The 11,290-nt window shown below is 35.4% G+C and overlaps 1 long non-coding RNA gene across 1 annotated transcript; it reads right to left on the bottom strand.

The window, feature by feature from the left end:
* Positions 1 to 8,780: 8,780 nt before the first annotated feature.
* LOC119504921 lies at positions 8,781 to 10,436 on the bottom strand. Its single transcript, XR_005210655.1, has 3 exons — positions 10,131 to 10,436; positions 9,181 to 9,242; positions 8,781 to 8,997 (listed from the first exon to the last, which is right to left on the bottom strand). It is a non-coding gene; the product is annotated as an uncharacterized LOC119504921 (long non-coding RNA).
* Between the last annotated feature and the right edge of the window lie 854 nt (positions 10,437 to 11,290).

Genomic DNA, 11,290 nt, shown 5'->3' with positions numbered 1-11,290 from the left:
AAAGAGCAAATTTATCAATTGTCACTAACTAAAATTAAATTATTTATTTTAAAAAGCATAGCATAATATCTTAATATTTTTTCATTATATCATAACATAACAGACAGATCTTAGTAAGTAACATTTCTTCTAAAGAAAATACTTGAGTTTCAAACATTTCACTTCAGATTCTTTTCATTACATTAAATTTAAATATGATTCAATATGATCCAATTTAATACTCCAGTTAAATGTTCTCTTCTTCAAGTTAAAATGCATTAATTTCTCAATGATCATTGTCTTCCTACCCCTCTCGTATTATATTCAAAATATTTTGATGAAGACCATATGGAATTGTGTAGTATATTTAGAACCATTTCAATTTAAAGTGGCTAAATGTTGAGAATGAGTTTTCCATTGGCTGCCATTACCTGGAAATCTCCTGAAGGTTCTCAAGCACATAGACTTGACTGTTTATAAATTACCATTTATTTTAGTATTGGGAATTTTGTGAAACAGCTCAAATTTACCAAGGACATTTGTCTTATTGAAAATATATTGAAAATCCCTGAGATAGACAACAAAACATTGGTTGCAAACAGAAGCATCAGTGCAGACACAATGTACCAATTTGCTTTCCAACAGTGGACATCAGGTTGTTGGCAGGGATCAGCCGAGCCATTTATATATTTCTTACTCCAAGTCAGCAGCATCTAGTTTGTAATAGAAGACTGAACATTTTTCTGCCTTTCTCTACCCCCAACTGTCCTCCCCATATGTACTCACAGAAGTAAAGAAAATTTATAAATCTAATTAATAAAATTACACCATTAAGCAAAATATGATGAATCTCCTCTCATTAATCAGAGGTTAAAGAGTAAACAAAGCTGCTCCCAGCACAAGTGATGATGCAAACAAAACAGCAGCCTCACAGGCTTGCTGACTGCCTCTGCACCTTTATACAACTTTGGGTCACTGCTCTACGTCACCACGCAGTGAAGGCAAACTGGCAGACTTGCTCTGCATCTAGTGATCCTAGGTTTCTCAGCAGGGGATCTGTCTGACATGAAAATCCTCTGATCAGATCAGGAGGACACTAGAGGAGGAACAGGTGGTCACAGACCTACAAAGCGCCACCAGTGGAAGAACGACACACCTACTTAGGGGAAGTAACCTGGGCAGATTCAGTATATCCCTCTTGCTAACAAGTAAACTATACAACAGTAGTTGGCACAACCAGTGGCACATCATCTAGTAATCACAATTCAAATGCACATTTTCATGAGGCCTGTGCCCATACTTTTAAAATCGAATGCAAAATTTGGTTAACCTATTACCTAGGTTAAGTTAATGCTACCCTTAATAAAGATATGGTTAAAAAAAAAATCAGGGAGTATATACACAATTTAAACTACATCACCAATTATCTAGACTTAATTGACTTTACAGAAAACTGTACTCAACAACTGCAAAAAAAAAAAAAACAAAACAAAACAAAAAAAAAACCTTTAAAGAGCACATAGGATTATAGGATTTTAACAAAGTAGAACATAACAAGTGGCCACAAAGTAATTCTCAATAACCTCCAAGTGTGCTAAATCTATCATATATAGTCTCTGAACCCATTTAGAAATCCCTGAAATCTGGCATGTAGAAAAGCTAAAACTTTTAGAAATCAAATAATATTCTTCCCAACACCATGTAGTGGTGTTAGGAAGGAATCATAAGAAAAATCAGAGGATAGTTTAAGGTGAATGATAATGAAAATACATGTCAAAAGTTATTGGATGCACAATACAACACAGAGTAATTAGGGCAGAGAATTAAAAGTGTTTGCAAAGCCCCCTTGAGGAACTGGGGGAAAACTGGAAATATTAAACCTCCCCAGCTGGGGAATTTCTCATACTCTTGCAAGCACTGGGGACTACCATTGTAGAAGTTTGTTACTGAAGAGGAGAGGGTAAGCCTACTTATAATTGTGCCTAAAATCACCCCCAGAAAAACCTCTTTTGTTGCTCAGATGTGGTTCTCTAAGCCAATACTGCAGGTAAAATCACTTCCCTCCCCCCCAAATGGGATATGACTTCCAGGGGTGTAAATCTCCCTGGCAACACGGGACATGACCCCCAGGGTTGAGCCTGGACCCAGCATCATGGAAATGAGAAAGCCTTCTTGACCAAAAATGGGAAGAGATAGAAAATAAAGTAGGGTTTCAGTGGCTGAGAGATTTCAGGTGGAGTCGAGGGGTGTGCCAGTTTGGATGTATTATATCTCCCAAAACACCATGTTTTTTGATGCAATCTTGTGGGGTAAATGCATTAGTACTGATTAGATTGGCATTCTTTGATTGAGTGTTTCCATGGAGATAAGATTCAATCAACTGTGAGTGAAACATTTGATTGGATAATTTCCATGGAGGTGTTACCCTGCCCATTCAGGGTGGGTGTTAATTGGATCACTGGAATTGTATAAAGGAGTTCACAGAGGGAAGGAACTCAGAGCAGCTGTGAGTGACATTTTGGAGAGCAACTTAGAGTGACATTTTGAAGAGAAGCTGCAGCCAAGAGATGACAAAATGCCCCAAGAGCAACATTTTGGAGAATGCCATTTTGCAACACAACCTGGGAGCAAGCAGATGCCAGCCATGTGCCTTTCAAGCTAACAGAGGTTTTTGGACGCCATGGGCCATCCTTCATTGAAGGTACCCTATTGATGCCTTGCCTTGGACACTTTATGGCCTTCAGACTGTAACTGTATAACCAGATAAACCCCCTTTATAAAAGCCTATCCATTTCTGGTATTTTGCATTCTGGCAGCATTAGCAAACTGGAACAAGGGGTCATTCTGGAGGTTGTTCTTATGCATTGTGTGGATATCTCTTTTTAGTTTTTGGTGTGTAGGAGTGGCTGGAGGGAAATGCCTGGAACTGTTGAACTGTGGTCCAGTGTCCTTGATTCTTAGGGACGATCATCTAACTACACAGTTTCTACGGGATGACTGTGTGATTGTGGAAGCCTTGTGGCCCACACTTCCTCTTTCCAGTGTATGGAAAGATGAGTAGAAGGAGGGGGGTCAAAATGTAAATGAATAATGGAGGGAGAGTATGAGATGTTTGGGGTGTTCTTTTTTGCTCTTGTTTTTATTTTTATTTTTTTTGTTTTATTTTCGTTTCTTGGAGTGGTGAAGGTGTTTGAAGGGTTGATTGTGGTGATGGATGCACAGCTATGTGGTGATGCTGCAGACAGCTGATTGTGCACTTTGGATGTTTTTATGGTGTGTGCATGTATCTCAATAGAACTGCATTGAAAAAATAGTTACGGAATGCAACAAAAGCAGTGATTAGAGGGAAAAGAGGAAAATGTTCATATTAACAACGTAATTTCTACCTCAAGAAAATAATGGAAAATGAACATAATAAATTGAAGTAAGTAAAAGGAAGAAAATAATAAAGGAATCAGTCAAGTAGAAGACAGGAAAACAAAAACACACAAAATCAACAGAGACAAAAGTTGACTATTTATAAAGACACATCTGAGGAAGACACAAATCACCACTATCAGGAATAGAAGAGATGATGTCATTAAGTATCTTAAAAAGGATAATAAGGCAAAAGTCAAACAATTTATGGACAATAACTTTAAAAATTAGAAGAAGTTTACAAATCTCTTGGAAATCCCAACTTACCAAGATGAATACAAGAAATAGAAAATCTTCTAAAGAAATTGAATCCACAATATTTTTTTCCCATATAAAAAACCTCTGTATGAGATTGTTTCATGAAGAAACAATACCAGTCTTATACAAACTATTTCAGAAATTATAGAAGGAGGCAACACACACCAACTCATTTTATTGGGTCAACAAACCACTGAAAACAAAACATGAAAAGAAATCACAAGATAATAAACTTAGAAGCAAATATCTCTCATGATTATAAACACAAATATCCTTAATGAAATATTAGCAAATGAATTCCACAAATTATAAAGCAATAATGCATAATGCATAATGACGAAGTGGGGTTATCCCAGGAGAAAAAGGATACTTTCAGCATTAAAAATCAATCAAAGCAATCCACCTGTATTAGTTAGGGTTCTCCTTGGAAACAGAATCAATGAGAGATGTCTCTGATTATCAAATTGTAAAAGTGACTCACGCAACTGCGGGAGCGCACGAGTCCAAATTCTGCAGAGCTGTCAACAAGCTGTCAACTCCAAGGAAGACGTCTGACGAACTCCTCGGGAAACGAACCAACAACTTTGACGAACTCCTCAGGAAACGAACCGGCAACTTTGACAAACTCCTCAGGAAACGAACCGACAACTTTGACGAACTCCTCAGGAAACGAACCGGCAACTTCGACGAGCTCCTCAGGAAACGAACTGGCAACTTTGACGAGCTCCCCAGGAAAAGCTTCACTGAGCAGCTGAAGAAGAAGTGAAGGTTCTGTAACCGTCCGGCTTATAAGCCTCCAACTGATCACCCGGACCAAATCCAGCCAATTGCATTCTCTCACTGTGGAAGCACGCCCCTTGATGAGTCATCAGTCAGCTGCAGTCAATTGACTGATGATCCAACAAACCAGCCCATTGGTTTATTAACCAGCCTCAAATATCCTCACAGCAATCGTCAGGCCAGTGCCCGCTTGACCAGACAGCTAGGCCAGCTAGCCAAGTTGACACATGAACCCAACCATCACACCACCCAATTAACAAATCAAAAGAGAAAGAAAAAAAATCACATGACAAAATTCAAAACAAACATCCATTTATGAAAATAATTCCCAGAAAACTAAGAATAGAAGAGAACAATCTATTAAAGGCATCAGTGGAAAATCTACAGCTAATACCACCACTTGTGGTAAAAAAATGAAACATTTTCCATAAGATTGCAGAAAAGACAAAGATGTCTGTGGAGACATGGAAGGCCCCCTGGCTTAACAAACTATAGAGCAGGGCCTCCTCAAAGCTACAGATGTCTGAAGGTGGACACTGGAGCTAGGGAAAGGCCAAAAGACTTGCACGTCTGAAAGCAGACTGCAATTTAGATGAGGGAATAATCTCTGAGCTCCTGCTGGGCTCCTTCCGTGCTCCCGTCTCCTGTCTCCTGCCCCCTGCCCCTGCTGTTTCCTGTCTAGCCCCCAAAGAAATTGTTTCTTAAGACTAAAGATATGTAAATACACCTCATGGCTTTAGAAAAAATGTACCTGAGAGCAGGCACGTAGGAAACTACCTTGTATGCCATAAAGACCTGTAGAAATGAGTAGAATAAAACTTTCTTTTTGCATGGACACTGAGGACGGAGTGTGTTCCCCTTCTTTCACAGACATCTGCTCTTACACATCTAGAGAACATTGTACTGGAATACTCAGACATTGAACACAGCAAGAAAAAGAAGAGTGCATAAAGTTTGGAAAGGTAGAGGTAAAACAATCTTAATTCAGAGATAACATGTTTGCTTACATAGGAATTCCCAAAGAATCTAAAAAAAACAAACAAACCTAGAACTAATTCATGAATTTACAAGATTCAATGCCAATATTAAGATAAACTTATTTCTATTCACTACCAGCAAAACAAGTGAGAAAATGAAAATTTTAATACATTCTTTTTACAATAGCATACAATAAAATATTCGGAAACAGAGTTAACAAAACTGTGCAAGATCACTTCAATGAAATTTAAAAACTTTGCAAGTGAAATAATGAAGACCAAATAGAAACAGATTGGAAGACTACATAGTTTGAGACACATTGATTCTAAAATATATATAGAAATCAGGTAGAATAGCTAAAACAATCTTGAGACTAAGACAGAAGACAGAAGACTCACAACATCTGTTTTTAAATATATTATTAAGTCACAATAGTCAGTGTGGTATTAGCATAGGGATATTTCCTCACAGAAAAAAAGTAGGTCCAGAAAGAAACCCAAATAAATACAATCAATTGAGATTTTTACAAAGGAGTCAAAGTAATTCAATGGGGAGAGGAAAATCTTTCACAAAAGCTGCCGGAATTACTAGATAAATAACTGGAAATTGATGAATCTTGAAAACTACTTTTTGCAATACAAAAATGTAATAACAATAAACCAACTCAGAACATACAACTAAACAGGAAATCTAAAACTATAAAGCCCATAGAAGAAAACATGGGAGAACAGATTCACAAACTTGAATAGGCAAAGCTTTTTAAAGAGAGACATCATAAATATTACTAACCATAAAAAAAAAAAGTAACTTGAACTACAACCAAATTTTAAACAACTGCTTTTCAAAAGATACAATTAAGAATATGATTAGGCAAGCCACAGATTGAGATAAAATAGTCACAATTCATATATATGACAAAAGTCTTGTGTTCAAAATATTAAAAGATCTGATAAAATCAATAATAAAAATCAAACAACTGAACAGAAAAAAATAGGCAAAATACTTGAACAGGCCCAAAGGAAAATAAAAACATGCTCAATAAGCACATAAAAGTGCACAGCATTAGTCATCAAGATTTCCAGAATTAATATCAAAATGAAATATCAGCTCACAACCACAAAAATGACTAAAATTAAAAGGACTAAGAATACAAAATATTGCGCAGCAATGGAAAAACTATAACTCCCTCACATTATTGGTGAGAGTATAAATGTATAACTATTTGCAAAACTGAAAATGATTTAGTTAAACATACACAAAACAATGGCACAGCAATTCCATTCCTGGAATTCCATCCCAAGAAAATAAAAATACGCATCAACAAAAAGACTTGTATGTGAATGTTTAGAGTGGTTTTATTCATAATAGCACAAAACTGGAAGAACTCTCAAAACTGCACTAACAGAAGAATGAATAAACAAATTGTGGTATATTCACAAAAGGGAATGAAAATATTCCCATTAAAAGGAACATAACTAAGCCAAAAAAAGATGAACTACCAATATATGTAACTACATCGATGCACTAAAACCACATGTTGGTAAAGAAGACAGACACCAAAGCAGTAAAGAAACAGCTTCAAGAATCTTGGGGGCAACATGGAACACTATTGAGTAGCAATCGTGTTTCAGTTTCTGGGGCTGACCTAATAAAGTACCACAGACTGGATGATTTAAAACAACAGAAATTTATTGTCTCACAGATCTGGAGGTTAGACGTCTGAAATCAAGGTATCAGGAGGGCCGTGCATCCTCTGAAGTCTGTAGGAAGAACCTGTTCCAGGCTGCTGAAATGCTGGCCATCCAAGGCATTCTCTTCCTCAATCATCATGTGACTTTCTCCCCTCTGAATGTCTATGTCCAATAATCCCTTCTTAAAAGGACACTAGTCATGCTGGATTAGGGCCCACCCTCATCCAGTTTGGCTTCATTTTAACCAGTATGCTCTTCAAAGACCCCATTTCCAAATAAGGTCATATTCACAGGACTGGGAGTTAGGACTTTGAGCATATCTTTTTAGATATGCTATAAAAATTGTAACAATACTTTGCATTCATTGTGTTAAATACATTCACATGCATTATTTCATTTAATACTAATCATAACTATATGTGGTAAATACAATTATAATTCCCATTTTACAGTTAACGTTGAGAAATAAATTATCATGCTCAATATAATGAGAGATTAAGTACTAGAGTCAGTATGTCAGCCTCGTTCTGTCTGAATTTTAATCCCTACACTTTGAATGAAACTACAATTCATTTCTAATTTTGCCCCAGTTTTGTAATCAAATGCACAATTCAATGTCTTCCTGTTTCAACGGAAGCCAGTTTTCAATTCTTCTGCTCTTGTGTAAATCAGTGAGAAGAGATTGTCATGCTTTGCTATATACTTTTAAGGAATAACATTTTTTCACTGAGACATTTAAATATAAAATGGTATGAAGAATAATATACCTATGAATATAAAATTAATATCTTATAGTTAACTGCATACTATATACACCTCAAGAATAATTTTTTTAAAAATTAATGAATGAATGAATAAACAAACAAATAAATAAATAAAATTACCTTTTGCCTCAATTCCAAACCTGTTCTCTAAAAACTTCTTGGAAGCAACCACTGTAATGAAATTTGTGAGTATACTTTCTGTCTATTTTTATGCTTTTGCATCCATATATAAGTAACAATAAATAATATTTGGTATTGTATGGGATTTTTGGTGAATGAAAGTGCCTGTTAGAATGTCGAGGATGATTTCTTGGCTTTCCCCTAATGTGAGAGCATTTAGCATAGGATCCAGTCAATGATGCTCTTCTTATAAATATGTACTTACCTTTCATAAAAAACTGAATATTACCAAGAATTAAATCTTACTTTTTTTACAATAAGTATAAACCAAAACATAAACTAAATTATTTTTTCTAATCTGAAGTCTAGTCTATATATTCCTATGAGGCCATATATTGCCTTTACAGCATCTGTGAATTTTCTATAATTATATGAACCTTTTTTATGAATATCTGAGCATTTTTCATTTTGTGAATACCTAAGCACTGTGTTGAGTGATTTTTACAGGCTAAAAATATTTAATATCAACTGATAATTTTTTTAATAGAGAAAAAGTGGATATCTAGAATTATTCTAATGCTTCCTAAACCAAATTTCAACTTTTATAAAACAACATTATTTGAAATTCCACAATTATACTTTTTTTCACATTTTAATAATTCTTTTTTCTGGGGGTCATAAAATTAATGCGTTTATTAAATATACCGATGTTTCTTTTCTTCTCTTTTTCCTGAAAAAAGGTTATTAGTAAATTGATGAGGTATCTTACTTCGATAGAACTTTTGTACCTAGGATATATAATCGATTATTTTAAGTTTTATTTTTGTCATAAAACAATGTAATTCAGTTAGTTTCTCACCATATTTGAAGTGTTCAACATCCCCAAGTTTTGTGCTTATATTGTTTATAGGATTTGGATAGTTTTCCCCAATTCAATATGTTCAAAAATTCCACTGCAACTGACTATTTGTTGTTTGGCATATAGAAATGGTGCCAGGAACATTAAATATCTATGTGGGAAAAAATAAAATGAAATTAGCTCTGTACATCATATACTACTTAAGTGATTAAAGACATATAGGAACTTAATATTTCAAAAATATAGAACATGATTATGACTGCAATGCAAGGGACTATTTCTCAAACAGATACAAAATCACAAACTTATAAGAAGTACAAATAAATTTGACTACCTTGAATGTATACCTTCTGTTCTTCACAAGACATGCATACTGAGCAGAAAGACATACTCTACCTGGAAAAGATGTTTGTTATACACATAGTCAACAAAAGGTTGGTATATTAAATTTGTTTGTAAAGTCTAAACTCAACAACATCAAAATAACCAGCAGAAATGAGCAAACAATTTGCTCAAACATTTCATAGAAGATGAACTATGAAGATTCACTAGGCATATGAAAACATGGATGATCAATTTAATATCAGTGAAATGCTAACTATACTTAAAATGAGATAACTATACATCCACCATGTTGAAAAATATTAGATAGCCTGACAATGCCAATTTGTAACAAGAAATTAGAAAAACAGAATTTATCATATCTTTCTGATAATTGGAAAACATTTTGTCATTATATTAAAATTTAAACATTTTTATAAACTATGACCCAGCAAATTATATTTCCAGAGATATTTCCACACATGTGCAAAAGTAACTATTGTGATTTCTGGAGTAAAACCATAAAAAAAAAAAACGGACAGCAAAATTATTTTGTCTTTCTGCCCCTTTCATCTGGTCTTTTGGGCCAGCTCACCTCTGCCCTGTTATGAAGACCTAGGCAAGCTATGTGAATTTCTGATAACTCTGAACAATATAAAATATTCTCAGGCCATTTTCAGTTGCATAACTCAGTCTCAATTTAGTAATTTGAAATGTCCTGTTCCATATAAGTCAAAACTTTTATCTTGGTTTAGAGTTAAAACTTCCCCATTCTCTTCCCTTGAGACAGGGGATTATTATTATTCTCTTCACCTTGTCAAGTAAAACAAAATAGGGACCTACATTGTGAGTTGCTGGGAGTGTGTGACCCCTTTCCAAAAAAGGATTTCCTAGAAGACAAAAACAATTGACCTGCAGGGGCTTTCTGAGAATGCATCCTACAGAGATGCAGATAAACAATACCTGGTGATATACCAGTTTAGATCCAATAGAGACTACTTATCAGAACAGACAAGCATACCACACCACCGATATCCGCTTCTCACTTTAAGATCCTCCTACGAAAACAGAAACAATGTCAGCCAATCAGAACATTTCCTTACTTGCGTCTGCACTTTTCCCATATAAACTTCTGCTTTCCACTCCTCAGTGGAGCTCCTTAATACTTACAGTTTGGCACTGCCAGTTTGATAATGGTTTGTTGCCCAAATAAACTTTAACAAAAAGTTTTAAATGCCTCAGTTTATCTTTGACAACCTTCAGTAAAAATACAAGCTAAAAGAGGTATAAAAGTAATGAGTTAATAACTTTTTCACTGATGTATATTGAGGATTGAATCATGTCCCCAACAAAAGGCATGCTCACGTCCCAGCCCCTGGTCCTGTGGGTGGAAAACCATTTGTAAATAGGACCTTTGAAGATAAGTAATGAGGTGGGCCAGAAGTAAATGAGGGTGGGCTTTAAACCAATATGGCTGAAGTCCTTATAAGCAAAGGAAATTGGACATAGAAAGAGAAGCCACAGAGAACAGCCAGAAGCTGGATCAGATGAACCCAGAAGAGAAAGGCAGAGATGCCGCCATGCATTGCAATGTGATGGAAAAGCCAAGGAACCCCACAGATGGCGGGCCAGCCAGAAGATACCAACCTGGTATCCCAACCTGCGGAGGAAGAAAGCTTTCTAACCTCTGAATGCATGAGGTAATAAATTCCCGTTGTTAAACCAAACCATTGTATGCTAATTATTTTAGCAGCCAGGAAACTAAGACAATGGGTAATGTGGAAATTTGGCTTTAGTTCTCTCTGGAATGGAACATATTTAAAGCTGACTCTTTCATGGATGTTTTCACTGGCTTTAAGCTATCCCCATTATGTCTGGCCCTTTCCCATTCCATCTGCCCAGCCATTTGGCAGTACCCCTTCTGAAGAAGACCAGGTCTCTTCTTCAAAACAGTTATGTGGCCCTCAGTAGTTGAAATAAATAAATAAATAAATAAATAAATAAATAAATAAATAAATAAAATATTTAGCTTAGCCTTGAGGGTCAATGTGAAAAAGAAAAACAAATAAGGATACTTAGTTTAGCTACATTCTAGTTGATTACATTTTTCAAAGAAAGAGAGG

This window comes from Choloepus didactylus, chromosome 10 (assembly GCF_015220235.1).
Source record: "Choloepus didactylus isolate mChoDid1 chromosome 10, mChoDid1.pri, whole genome shotgun sequence".
Taxonomy (NCBI): domain Eukaryota; kingdom Metazoa; phylum Chordata; class Mammalia; order Pilosa; family Megalonychidae; genus Choloepus; species Choloepus didactylus.
This window is presented reverse-complemented; position numbering and strand designations above follow the sequence as displayed.